This window comes from Stegodyphus dumicola, chromosome 8 (genome assembly GCF_044657685.1).
Source record: "Stegodyphus dumicola isolate Sdum_Otavi_A_Nest chromosome 8, ASM4465768v1".
NCBI classification, from domain to species: domain Eukaryota; kingdom Metazoa; phylum Arthropoda; class Arachnida; order Araneae; family Eresidae; genus Stegodyphus; species Stegodyphus dumicola.
In genome coordinates, this window is record NC_140775.1 from 108,844,868 (window position 1) to 108,859,345 (window position 14,478).

The following is a 14,478-nucleotide window of genomic DNA, read 5'->3' on the forward strand; positions in this document are numbered from 1 at the left end:
GGACATGCAGTCCTTGGGAAGGGGGCAGTGTTATGAATTTTGTATTTAGATAGGTAATTTTAGTAGAATTATAACTAAAATTGTTGTATTTTTCTGTGTAATGTAGCATGAGAGAAATTTGAGAGAAAGGTATGCTAGAAAAGTTAAAATACAGGGGCAAGGGTATTTAACATTGAGTAAATGAGTATCTCCGTAATTTGTATTGAAATTGAATAAATGTAATTAACCACTATGTTAGTTGTAACCGTAATTTCACTCTCGTATTGCTTTTCAGTAATTTCGAGAACCAGAGAGTATTAGAAATATCTCGTGGTCGGTTGAAAACTGTTTAAGACCGAAGAGAGATAGCATCTGCTCTCAGCTGTTTAGTTAGCAGCTGTTGTTATTGTTGCGAGTTCAGCATGAGATCGTATGAGCTTTCTCTTTCGGTGCACTTTGCATTACGTAGTGTTTAAAATTCTCAGTAATTTGAAGAGTAACTACTGATTATACTGTGTGATACTCTGAACACTTGTACAAATATTTATGTTGAAAATTCCAGAGGTCTGAATTATTTCTTTTGATAAAAATAAATTTTATTAGTCTATTATCGGATGTGCATTAAATCTATTATGAACCTGCATGCACCCATCAATATCTACGTTGTAGGAGGTAAACCTCTTCAATGTAATTAGGTAGGATTTTGTCTGATTTTTAACTAACTTGTAAAATCTTTTACCTTCTTCAGTAACACTTAAAAGATTTTTCACATTGTCAAATTACAATTTCATATTTACCAACTTAGGAAATATATCTTTTTAGTATAGGCTTCAGATGTCAAATCCAATATCATTTCAATGTGCCTGAGATATAAGACACACATACACTGCTGGCCACCGTAAATGCAACACTCTGAAGGAAGCATGCAAATAACATGAAATTTACAACATGCATTAGCGGAGGTGAGATATGCAAATGATTAGAATTTCAGCGCAGACGCACATCACGCGTGCCTGTGGTGCCACTTCAAAGCGCTATTTAAGGCTTGGAGTTTTCAACGATTTCAAGTTCGCAATTGTGTTTTTCTTGTGGTTTTTTTTTTTTTTCAAAAAATGATCAATTATGCCTCATAGTAAACAGCAATCATCATTTGACCAAGTATCCGAGTTTGACAGAGGAAGTATAGTGGCCTACCAAGAGTGTGGATTATCTTTCAAGGAAATCGGTAGTCGTGTTGGACAAAACCAAATAACTGTAATGCAGATATGTGACCGTTGGATGCAAGAGGGTACGACGGACCTGTTGGCTTTAGTTTTTCCTTATGCAATTTTGATTGGAGGTCAATCGATGGTAAGTTAACGTAGTTGCCGCTGATTGGCCAATGACGTCAAGGTCGGCGGGTTGGCTGAGTATTATATGTATGCCGGTATCGGCGAATGTGTTTATTATGAGTTAGCATAATGCTAGTTTTCTTTTGCTCAAATGATTTTAAATGTAAAGGCTACATTGTTAGCTTATTTTATTTTTAATTTATGGAGTAAAGCAGGAATTTTATTTAGATTAGTCTTAGCTTTATTTAAGGGAAGCAAAATATGCTTTGCCTTTATCGCCACTGCCAACAGCACTGAAGTGTTCAATCGTGTCTACCTCAGTGCACACTTCACATGATGACAGGAACATTATGCGCATGGCAGTGACAGATTGCTCAGTCATATCACGAACCATAACACAGCATATTCAGTCTGGAACGCATCGTCCATTGTCTGTACATACCATTTGACGCCGTTTACAGCAGAGTGGTCTGTCCGCAAGACGTCCATTGCTTCGTCTACCCTTGGTGCAGAACCACAGACGTCTCCGCCACCAATGGTGTGATGAAAGAAGGATGTGGAAGGAAGAATGGAATGAAATTGTCTTTTCTGATGAGTAACACTTCTGTCTGCAACACCACGATGGTCGGAGTGTGGAGACACCGTGGAGAGAGGATGCTGAACAGCTGCGCTATGCACTGCCGTTTTGGTCCTGCACCGTGTATTATGGTATGGGGCGGTATTGGATACCATACTCACACTCCTCTAGTATGCATCGCCGATACTTTACAACAGCCCACGCTACATCTCCGAGGTGTTGGAGCCAGTTGGCCTTCCTTATCTTCAGGGCTTGCCCACAGCCATATTTCAACAGGGTAATGCGTGACCACAAGTGGCACACACTATCGAAGGGTTCTTCGTCAATCGCCAGATTGAATTACCTTCCTGGCTGGCTCACTCTCCGGATCAAAAGCATAAAAGTATGCGACTTATATTTGGGGTGGGGGAGTGTAGTTGTGAAAGGATATAAAACTGTGGTTGTCGCACCATGAATAGTACAGTATAATGGTTTGGTTTTGCATTTAAAGCAGAATATTTAACCATTCTCTGTTAAGGCATCTTGTTGTATGAGATTATATTTCCTCATTTGCAGGACTGTAAAACAAAGATCCTGAAACAGAAGCAGATCTTTCACATTTTCATTTGCAGTCTGCTGAAAGTGTCCCTAAAATGTGGTGTTTTTTTTTTTTTTTTTTTTTTTTTTTTTTTTTTTTTTTTAAACAGTGTGCTGGTGAATGGTGGCATAAATAGAAACATCTTTAAGTTTTGTCTTAACCATTTTTCATGGTTGTTAATTGCCTTATACCAGTGGTCGGCAAACTTATTAGCCAAAGAGCCAAATATGAACATTACAACAATTTTTAAAAACATTGGGAGCCAAATCTGCTTGTTTAGTAAACTTTTATCACACTAAATAAAACTAAATTTAATACTTAATAAATATTTATTAATGCGAACAGTGTGCTTGCATCTCCTTGGAATGTTTGAGTAAGTCAGGTTTGTGTGTTGTTGTTTTTAATTTTAGGCATGATTCCAAGTTCTCATCAATAAGACGACTTCTACATGCAAGTTCTCATCAATAAGACATTCCAAGTTCTCATCAATAAGACGACTTTTGATAATGTTCATGCTTGAAAAAGATCGTTCGCATATAGATGTAGAACTGAAAAGGGAAAGAACAGCAAATGCGAGCTTTTTCAGCTGATCGTAAGAATCAAGAATACTATTCCAAGCGTTGAAAATGATCATGTCTTCCTTCTCCAGGTCATTCAAAGCAGACCACTTGTGTTGTGAACCAAGATCACATTTTCTCTTCTCCAATATTTCCAACTCAACACAAAGACGTTCGAATTTAGAGCGCCATATCTCCTTGTTTTTTAAATCCAGCAATTGTATTTCAAAGCTACCAATGTCAATTTCAAAAAGAGAAAATTTGAGCTCTGTTATCGTAGCATTAAGAGGATTTTTGGCAAATGCTAAAGTTGCTCTGCTGTTATTAAATTCCTGAAACCTGCTGAGAAATGCTTCCAGTGGCATAGCTAGGGTGGGGCAAGGGGTACATCTGTCCCCGGGCGCAGCATCCAAGGGGCGCCAAACTAATGCTACGAAATTTTTTAATGAAATGTTTTCCATTCTTGGCACACAGAAAGGGGCGCAAATTCTTCAGTTGTCCCCGGGCGCGGGAAATTCTAGCTACGCCCCTGAATGCTTCCCTCATATTTAAAATGATTGTTTTAAAAGGGTGTTTATCAATAGAGGAAATATTTTCTTGGCGATGCTTCAGCAGGCTCGGAAAGTGAAACAATGTTTCCCTTTCAAAATCCTGTGCAAAAATGGATAATTTGTTTTCGAATCATATTACTCCTTCTAACATCAAAAAATTAAGTTTCCTTTCCCTTGTAGCTTACGATTAAGCTGATTTAGATGAGATGTAATGTCTACTATGAAATAAAAGTTTCGGATCCACTAATCGTCTGTTAGTTCTGGATAGTGAACGCCCTTCTCAAGGAGAAAAAGGGACGCGAAACATTTTAAAAATTCCCTCTTGATTACCAACGTACCTTGTTATGAAGCAGAAGATCAGCTTACTCACTATCCATTTCAAATAAAAATTCTTTGAATTGGCGATGATTAAGAGCTTTAGCTAAAATGGAGTTGATAATGGTAATCACTAATTCCATAACTTTACAAATTTCTTTCGGAAATGTTTGCGGACAAAGCGCTCCTTGGTGAATGATACAATGGTAAACAAGTATCTCGGGATTAATTTTTTCTTTCAAAATAGCAACAACCCCTTTTCTTACGCCAGTCATACTTTTACCCATCTATTGAAATCGACACAATTTTATCAAGGGGAATATGATGTTTATCCATACACTCAATTACAGCATTGGCGATATCTTCTCCATGCGTCTGACCTTTGAATGGCAATAATCCTAAAAGTTCTTCTTTAGCACCTGAATTAGACATAAATCTTACACACTGCACTGTTCACACTGCAGCTGCTCCTCTGTGATGCCATACCTTCACTACTTTATAAAAAGCATGCATGCGAATGTCGGTAGCTTGTACATTGTTTATGTGTACGTTTACGAAAACTAATAAAATTAAACTCAATGTTCGTTACGTATTTTTATAAAAATATAAAATTTTAATTACCTATCTATCTTTTTTACTCAAAGAAAAAATTATACATGTTCTCGATTTATAGAAGAATTTTAATTTATCAAAATAAGATGTAATTTTTTTCTTATCAAGTTTTTTTTTGAATGGAAATATTATTGCGCCTTCCGTGGATATTTGTACCAGAGCCGCACTTAAGGAGCCAAAGAGCCACATGCGGCTCTGGAGCCGCACTTTGCCTTATACTGTTAGGAATATTATCTGCAGTGGCGTAACTAGAACTCTTGGCCCCCTATGCAAAAATTTTTCCTGGGCCCCACCCCTCAATAAATTTAATGTGCTTAAAAATAAAAATTATAATTAAAATTTTTAAAAAGTTTAAAAAAAATCAAGGATTTCACGAGCCAGTGTTTTTATGATGAATTTTATTACATCTGGATTATTTTTTAAAAAATAAAAGCACATCCTTAGGGAACCAGTTGAAAGGTAAGTAACATGAAGAAAGAATAAAAAGGAAAATATTTTCCCTTGATCAACTGTGAAATTTGCTTTAGTCTATGTATTTGATATCAGATGATTTTAATCAGTTATTTAAGACTTTTTGTGTGCGTGCGAGAGACAGACTTTTCTCTTCTTTCACCGAGATACATACTGATAATAAATGAATAAGTCTATATAAAAAAAGGAACATGTCACGTAAAGTATAGCATTAAGAAAAGTAAGAAAGCTTTGTTTTACGGAGATTTTTATATAAAACCCAAGAGGTTTTACATACAAATGTGTTTTGAATTTTTATATAAAATCTGCACCAATCTATGATTTTTTTGCTTAATTTAGCAAACTTAAATAACTGGTTATATTATAAAACATTGAAAACAATATATCCTGTGAAAATAGAAGAAAAACACGCCGAGTGAAACAAAATTAGTAACACAATAACCTTAAGTTCGGTGTAGATTTATGTTAAGATCTCAAACAATTTCTAGGGCAAGCAGGTTTAAGACCCTCTTCGTCAGAAGTAAAGAAATCTACAAGACTGAAGAATAGTCATATTTTTCAATTGCGCCAAAATATGTGTAAATATTTATTTTTGAATGATTTTTTTTACCAGGGTAACAACTTTTATTTTATAATATTAGATGTAATTTTATAAAAGCTCCTTGCCTTCATTTCCAAAAACTATTAGAGCAAGATTTGTCAGCCTAGTCCCCGTCATAGAAGATTTTAAACAAGTTTGTATGTATTTTAATTTTGAAAAATATCTCTCTCCACTTGCAACTGTTATAGGAAAGGACAGCAAAATTCGAAGTTCCACTCCGGTATATTTGCAAAACATTCAAGATTTTATACATATTGTAAAATGACAAGGGGCTCCGCTCCAGGAACGATGTATTTTGACAGATCTTCCAGTTCATCACAAAATTCCGAAGCATTCAGATTACTCGAATGTTTATTTGTGAGTTTCAATTTCTAGTCTTTGCATCTATTCAAAAGTTCTCTGAAAGGTGTTTGAGGGTTCCTACATCGTACAGGAAACTGTACGGTAGTATGCTCCGTATTCCCGAGTAAGTTAAATTCTTTCTTCTACAGAACGAATAGCAATGTCTAACGTGTAGAAATACAGTTCTACTTTAAATTCCTCTTCTAACACTTTGTATGTTTTCATATGAAGCCTCGTACCCAAACAATCTACGTCGCCTTAGGGTATGATGGACTGGCTAAAGGAAGGGTAGATTTCTAACGTTTCTGCCATTTACTTTTCTTCGGAGATGAAATCTATTAAATTAGTATTTAAATTATTAAATTATTATTATCACTTCTACAACTTTCTAAAAATGTTTTCTCATTCTGCAGAGCTCCGACAGCTGACTGCAGATTTGTCTTTATACTTTGCAGAATTTACTTGTGTGGTTTACATGAATGAGTATATCATGCCAAATAGCAACTGAGATGAGAAATTTTAAATTTTGTCTGCCAACGATGAAGCTGAATGCCATAAGAAACTAGAATAAATATTTTTAGCAAGCTATAATAGTACAGAAATTTCCTTCACAAATAAAAAAAAATGAAAATGTAAACAATGATTTGTGTTAATTTTTATTTACTTTTTGTTTAAACCTTTAAAATTTTTGCAAAATTTGTAAAAAAATAGCTCTTTCTGTAACGTTATTTTATTGGCAATAAAACACTGAATAAGATGAAAATAAAAGAATAAGAGCAATTAACTTAAAAAATTTCCACTTAATTAACCAAACAGACAAAATATTCTGCTTCTGTGCTATGATTTGGGGGAGGGAGCGCCATGTAAGTTATTCATGAAATAAATATATAATGAAAAGAAAATGAATAAACAAGCCAGAAACGAGACAAGGGTAAAGCCAGTGAGAAACTTACTGCAAGTAAATGGCTAGAGGGGCAAAATTAGTTCATACGAAATTTACAAAAAAATCTTAAAGCTTTCAGGTTTTACGTTACGCCCAAAGGGGCATTTTTTTAAAGTTTCGTGTGCTACTTTTATTTATTAAATATCATGTTCTTCCCGCTTAAACCATTAAATTAAATTCAACAGCAATATCGCATGAACATATCTTTAGAATTTCCGATACACAGTCTCGCGCACTAGCGATAATTTTTTTTTTTTTCGTAAAAAATTTCCATTGCTCGCTTTGAAATCGTTGAGTTTCTTAATCAAAAACACGTTAAAGAGTTATAAAATATGAAGTCGATAATAAAACAAATTTCAAATTCCAAATTCAGGCTTCCAGATGCCCATATTTGGTGCAAGATTACATGATTCAAAATTGGATGGCTCTAGGTACCGTTGTTTTACCCCAATGCGAGAAATATAGATGCGTTTATGCAGATTTTTCATTATTTAATTTCTTTAAATATAACACAGGGCTGTAATATTTAGTGGCAACAATTTGAAAAGTGAAACGATATTTATAGTGAACCAACGCAAAATGCCAAAACTAAATTAATAGCCTTTTGGGGCTAAAAATTTATAACTTTTAGTGTGGAAAATCTAGCGCAAATGTAGCTAAGATTGATCAAATTTAAATTTTTAAAATTTATTGTTTATACTGTCAGAAGAGAGTAATACGCTTGTGAAAAAGATTATTGCAACCAGTATAAATATTTAACGAATAAAAATTAAGCAAAATAAATTAATTTTTTAGTCCAAAAAAGGTGCAATTTGCTCTGTCGGACTATTATTTTCGTTTTTGCATTTTGCATTGGTTCACTATAAATATCCGATTCACTTTTCAAATTGTTGCCACCCAATATTATCGCCCTGTGTTATATTTAATGAAATTAAATAAGGAAGAATCTGCATAAACGTATCTATATTTCTTGCATTGGGATAAAACGACGGTACCTAGAGCCATCCAATTTTGAATAACGTACGTTTCCACCCGAATATGGGCATCTGGAAGCCCAAATTTGGAATTTGCTGTATTATCAATTTCATATTGTGTAAAAATTTAATGAATTTTTAATTAACAAACTCACCGATTTAAAAGTGAGCAGTGACAACACTCTACGAGGAAAAAAAATCGCGCGGAACTGTGTATCGGAAATTCTAAAGATATGCTGATTTTAAAATTATTTTGCGACATTGCTGTTAAACTGAATTTTATGGTTTAAGTGTAAAAAACATGATATTTAATAAATAAAGGTAACACACAAAACATTAAAAAAACGCCCCTTTAAACGTAATTTAAAATTTGAAACCTTTCAGATTTTTTTTTCTGAATTAATGCTATATTAAATTTTTAACTCATTTTATTTTTTAAATGTTTTTATTATATTAATTTCCTGAACTAAAATCTGGAAGGATTAATGTAAAAATTCATTACAATAAGTTTCTGATTAACTAGCTTCTGTAATGTATGTAGTTTCTGTGTGATTAATCTTTGCCGGGATAATCCGAAAAAGCATACAAGTCTTTAGAGGTTAAAATTATGCACATTGATATTTATTAAACCTGTGCTTAATTTAGGAATTAAAGGTCCTACTGTAAGCCATCACGAACAGTGAATGAAAAATGATTATAAATTAAACAAATAAAACAAGGAATAATTAAAATCAAATCAAAGTTAAAAGGTATGTTTTAATTTTAAAACTAATGGTATATAAAGAAATAATAAGCAAATCGTAAAACTTATATGAATATTGAAACAAATGAAAAGTAAGAAAATTAGTAAGATAGGATACGAAAGACAAAAGAAAGGAAGATATTGAATACACACATATACATGCAAATACACACATTTACATAATATACACACATATACAAGCAAAAACATATCTCGGGCAATTTGGAATTTATATTTTGTTGACTTTTACGCCTGTTATCGAATTTAATATTGCTTTAGTTTAGTTTTTCGCATCATTTTAAAAATCAAGGATAATGCAAATTTAGAGTATTCAGAAATAAACTCTTTAATTTAATGAAAAGAATGGATTTAATTTAATAAAAGAATGGATTGGATTGGATTATTTAGTTATGGCAAAGCACACGAGGGCTATCTGCCTAAAGGGAGGGATGTCTTCATGGAGAACTTTTTTAAGGGAAACTGGCTCGTATACACGTTACACATGGGGAAAACCACAAAAACGCCCATGTAGTCAGCCCGTTTGTCCGAGGATTCGAACCTCGGACCGAACTACCAGTGTTCAGCGTCTTTACCGCTCGGCCATTGGTGGGCAACAAAAGAATGAAAGGACATAAGAAAAATTTGTATTTTAGGCAGAATTACAGCTATAAAAACCGAAGATAACGAAATTACAAATATTTAAACATACATAAGCACAAAAATTGACAATTAAAACTTTTATATAATAATCTTAATATTAATGTATTGCATTACTTTCCTGTCAATTGCAATTTAAGCTACAGTACAGTTTTTGTTGTTTCTAAGCCGTATAATTAAATTCTCAAATAAGAATGTTTCAAAAATATTTTAAATGTATGCAATAAAACACGAAAAGCATTAATATAAAAAAAGTTTTCAATAATTTCAGTCGAATTGTTAAACGAATTTTTTATGTTTTGAATTATTGGAGTTCAGATTTGCCGATGAATTTGCAGTTCGAAGACATTACACATTAGAATTACATATCAAGAACTTTAAAAAAAAAAAAAAAAGTCATGTTTGCCTCATCTCTTAGACAAAACGCTCAGAATATGTGAACTATTTCGGGGATCACCCAATTTTTGAGTGTTGTTTAAATGACAATTTGGTTTAAAATACATTTGCTTTGCTCTTTATTTGTAATTGCTTTTGAATTTCGGATTTGCATATGATAGCTTTAAACCTTTTTTTTTTTTTTTTTTTTTTTTTTTTTTTTTTGTAAGGTCAATTTGCATAATGAAAAGTTTTTTGATTCTTTTGAGTAGTCAATTTGGCACAATGTTATGTTTTATTCTTTTTTCCAAGTGCTTCAAAAGTGTGTAGAGAAAATTCTCGTACATTTCAGATTCGATTTTTCGGTTTTATATCAATTTTAATGTCTTAAATGAAAATTTAATTGATTCTTTTTACGGTTTTAGATCTCAAATGAACCAGGACAATGAAATATGTTTTCAAAATGTATTACTTGACTATTATGAAGCTTTAATTCATTTTCTCCTGATGAGTTCTGAATTGGAGTTTCAGTAAAAGGAGAATAATTTTTATAATTTTGTATGTTTTCCCTTTTGCATTTTTATTTTTCGAGTTTGTGCTGCTATGAATTCTTGTTTTAAATTTGTTTAGATATTGTGTTAAACCTCTTATACATGGTTGCAGTTATTTATAGTGTCAAGGAATTGCCTTCCTTTGATTCCAATTTAATTTTAACTTTAGATGCTTTATTTTACTTCAATACTGCAGCTATAGCGCAGGACAAGTTAAAAAAAAAATTGTTTTTTATTTTTGGTCTGTCATTATTTTTCTTAATGTATGGAAACATATATTTATATTTCCTATTTATCATAAAAATATTTCATGTTAATATAACAATACGTTATTAATATTAGAAGACATTTGCATTGTTAATGGTGATAAGTTTGGATTTTTAGGTAAATGGATTAAAAATTTAGTTAAATTGAGTTTTTAGTAAGTTTGAAATTATAAGAATTTAGTTTATGTAATATTACAAATCAATAACTTACCTTTATAATAAAGAATTATATTTGAGATCCTTTCAAATTTAATTTTAAAGAAAAACTTCTTTATGCTCTCGATGTAGTGACGTAGACTAGAGAAATGTCATTAGAATACGAGCAAGTTCAGTTTACTGTTCTGAGTCATCAGCCAATTACAAGTATACTGAAGATAGCATTTCACACTTCAATGCAGCTGTTTAGCAAAGAAAGGGACCCCGCTTCCACCATAAATTTCCAGTGTCTTCCCAAGTTGAGTCACAGTAAAACTTTCATCTAAGATTTTACTGTAAAGATGTCCACTTTCCTTTCTAAAAAGCTGAAACATCTGTTTTTTTTTTTTTTTTTTTTTAAGTTAAATTCTATTATTATTATTGTCATATTCCAATGACACATAATACATGACCTGCAATATCTTTCAGCATTTCCTCTGTACTATAAATGTATTTCAGTTAATGTATAATTATTAAATATTTAACAGTAAAAATTATGGATATTCGAATAATTTTAGGAAATTCTTCCGCAAGTTTAGGATGAAATAATAAACAAATTTTATTGACCTGTATACAAAGAGCTTAAAGGTGACTGTGTAATATGTGAAATGGAAATTTTAAAATTAAACCTTCCAAGTTTCAAGTTTCCAGAAATGTTTAATAATTTGTAGTTAAACTTATTGACACTAACGTATTTGAAGATGAGTACTCCGTCGCATAGATTCTAAAATTAGCATAAATAAATACTTCTTTAGGAAACAAGTATAAAGTTTCTTCATAATTACTAAAAATAAAGTTGTATGAAACCAGTTTTGCGCACTTCCTAGAGAAATGCGAAAAACATCATTTAATGAAAATAGATTTTTTTTTACCCCAGGTGGATCAAAAAGCAAAAATCAGTTAGGAAAACAAAAATCACTATATATTTTAGGAGCATTAATATTTTTGATTATTGTTATATTTTTTATTTACGTCTTAAAACAACTATTTCTGGCTCAGAAATTAATTACATCAGATTTCCAGTTTTTATATTGCTTATAAATTAAGCCATATCATTTTTATCTTAAACATTAATTTATTAATGACAAAAATATGAAAAATACATATAATGTATGGGAACATATATTAACGGAACCTATTTATGTCTTAGAAAAGCTACGCAGTGGTGCCAAAATGAAAGAGAATAATGCGAAAAGGGATTTTATGAGTGAAAATTGCATCATTTTCCACTAAAACATTTTAACTAATTTTTTTTTAATTGCGAAAATTATTGAAATATTGCAATAAAAGTGGGATAATTCTTTTCCATTCGTCTGTGTAGTGATGGTGGTGGTGTATTTAATTATGGCAAAGCACACTAGGGCTATCTGCCTAAGGGGAGGGATGCCTTCATGGAGGACTTTGTAAGAGAAACTGGCTCGTATACACGTTACACATGGGGAAAACCACGAAAACACCCATGCAGCCAGCCCGTTCGTGGGATTCGAACCTCGGACCGAATTACCAGTGTTCAGCGACTTTACCGCTCGGCCGCTGGTGCGTCTGTGTAGTGAACATTGTATTGTAATTCGTGTTCTTTCAGATGTTGAAATGCAACTTAAAACTATTAGGTCCAACGCTGCCATTGATATGCTTAATATTTTCAGTAATTAATTTATCGAAATTTACGAAGTAGTACATACTTTTAGTTGTAAGATGTCATTTTATTATCATTATTATATTATTATTGATGATTTCATGTACTGAATGCTCTGTGCAAAGTAAAAATAGAATAAATTAAAAGCGAAAGTGTAAATTTTAAAGTTTCATTTCAAATTACAGCCCACTAGCGGCCGAGCGGAAAAGTCACTGAACACTGGTAGTTCTGTCCGAGGTTCGAATCCCGCGAACGGACCGGCTGCATGACCGTTTTCGTGGTTTTCCCCATGTGTAACGTGTATACGAGCCAGTTTACCTTAGAAAGTCCTCCACGAAGGCATTCCTTCCCTTAGGCAGATAGCCCTCGAGACTTTGCTACAATCAGACACACACACTTTTTCATTTCAAATAACGATTAGAAAGTACTCCACGAAGGCGTTCTTACCCTTGGGCAAATATTCCTCGAGTGCTTTATTATTGTATAGTAATTCAATTCAGTTCCGTTTAAATAACATACAAATTATTGCGCATTACTGAATTCTAAGCTTAAATGTTTCACGTTGTTAAAATGAATTGTAATTTATTATATTTTTTCAAACGAAGGGAAATTAAAATATTTCTTTTAAAACAAATTTAATATCTTCAGAATTATCTTTTACAGATTAGTGTGAATTTTTGGTAGATGAGTAATTTACAGACTAAGAAACACCACAGCTATTCTCTTTCCTAAAGCAAATCAATTTACGAGTTCTATGCCTTCAGATTTAATTCTCGTTTAGGAATTTTAAAGAATTCTTAACCTGCACTTTATCTGCAATGTGAGAATATTTTGTAAATTCTGATATGAAAAATACGATAAACATTGATTTACTCATTATTTCAAGTAAAAATATTCATCCATTCCATTTCCCCCCCCCCATAAGTGAAGAAGAAGTCATGAATTTCGATAAATTTAAGGAAAAAAATTTAACTGGAATATTTGCCGCTTAATGTTTAAGCAACCAGAATGAAACTGTGTTCTTTGTTGAAACACAACAAAACCCGTTGAATTGGGATTGCAAAGGGAGTTAGCTTTGTCGCATAAAACATGCCCCTTTTTTCTTTGACCTTGAATTCATTCAAAGATCCCTAAGAAACGGGAAATCTCTCTTTTCTAAATGTGGTGTCATAAATTCTTTGCATTTCCTGGACGAGGACACCATTTTGACATGTGGGTGGGGCAAAGTCCTTTCATGCCACGACTGCTCAACTTACGTCTATGATTTTGTGTCCTTAAGAAAGGAAAGCATGCATTCTGGAGTTAGCAATTGATACTTACTTAATAATCTCCCTCCAGATTATTAGTCTAAAAAAGAGAAAAAAAAATCAATCTGCTTTTAACTTTGCCATTTTGGAATGTTTCATACTTCTAAAACCAAAATTTTCCCGTCCCTATACCCTGCTTTCTGGTGCGACTGCCCCGTCGTTTTTTACATTGTGAGAACCATACATTCAAGCATTCTAGGTAGCGTTGTTTCGTCATAGTGCGAGAAACATACATACATTTATGCAGATTCTTTCTTATTTAATTTTTTAAAAAATAGTACAGGGTGAAATTATTTGGTGTCAACAATTTGAAAAGTGATACGCCGTTTATAGTGAACCAACGCAATACATGTTATATTAAATTGTAAAAATCATTCACATTAATAAATTCAATTTCAAGCTTAATATTAGTCCTGATTTTTGGACTTGGGTTTAATGGAAGTGCTAGTAACAGATTCAATATATGAACAAAATTAAACGCTTCGGAATGACATATTATGAAAATTTCGAACTGCAAATAATATACCACGTTTCCTCTTAATTTGCAAAGGTCATTCAAAATATTAAGTACCAGAATCCTGTTTAGTTACTTCTTTATTTATACTTAGAAAATGTGTCTATTAATTATTTGATCATAATAACACAGTATATAGAAATAAATTAATATACAAAATAATTACATTATAATAAATAGTTACAATTAATTTTCACTCCCCCCCCCCCCCTGTTGAATTAGGATTGCAAAGGGAGAAACCTTTCCTTCAGGGGGTTGCCTTGAAAAATTTTCCGGTAAGAAACTAAGAAATACAAAGGAACTTTTCCTATTTTCTGCTGACTCCTATGCCTGAACTGAGGTAGGTCACGAAGTTACTCTTTGATAGTCGAATGATGGAATATTAACTTTTGCAAACACTGAATT

The 14,478-nt window shown here is 32.5% G+C and overlaps 1 protein-coding gene across 4 annotated transcripts in view; it reads left to right on the top strand.

The window, feature by feature from the left end:
• The window catches only part of LOC118202361 (apoptotic protease-activating factor 1-like), a 311,048-nt gene that overhangs the window by 183,922 nt on the left and 112,648 nt on the right, over positions 1 to 14,478 (top strand). The window lies entirely within an intron of this gene.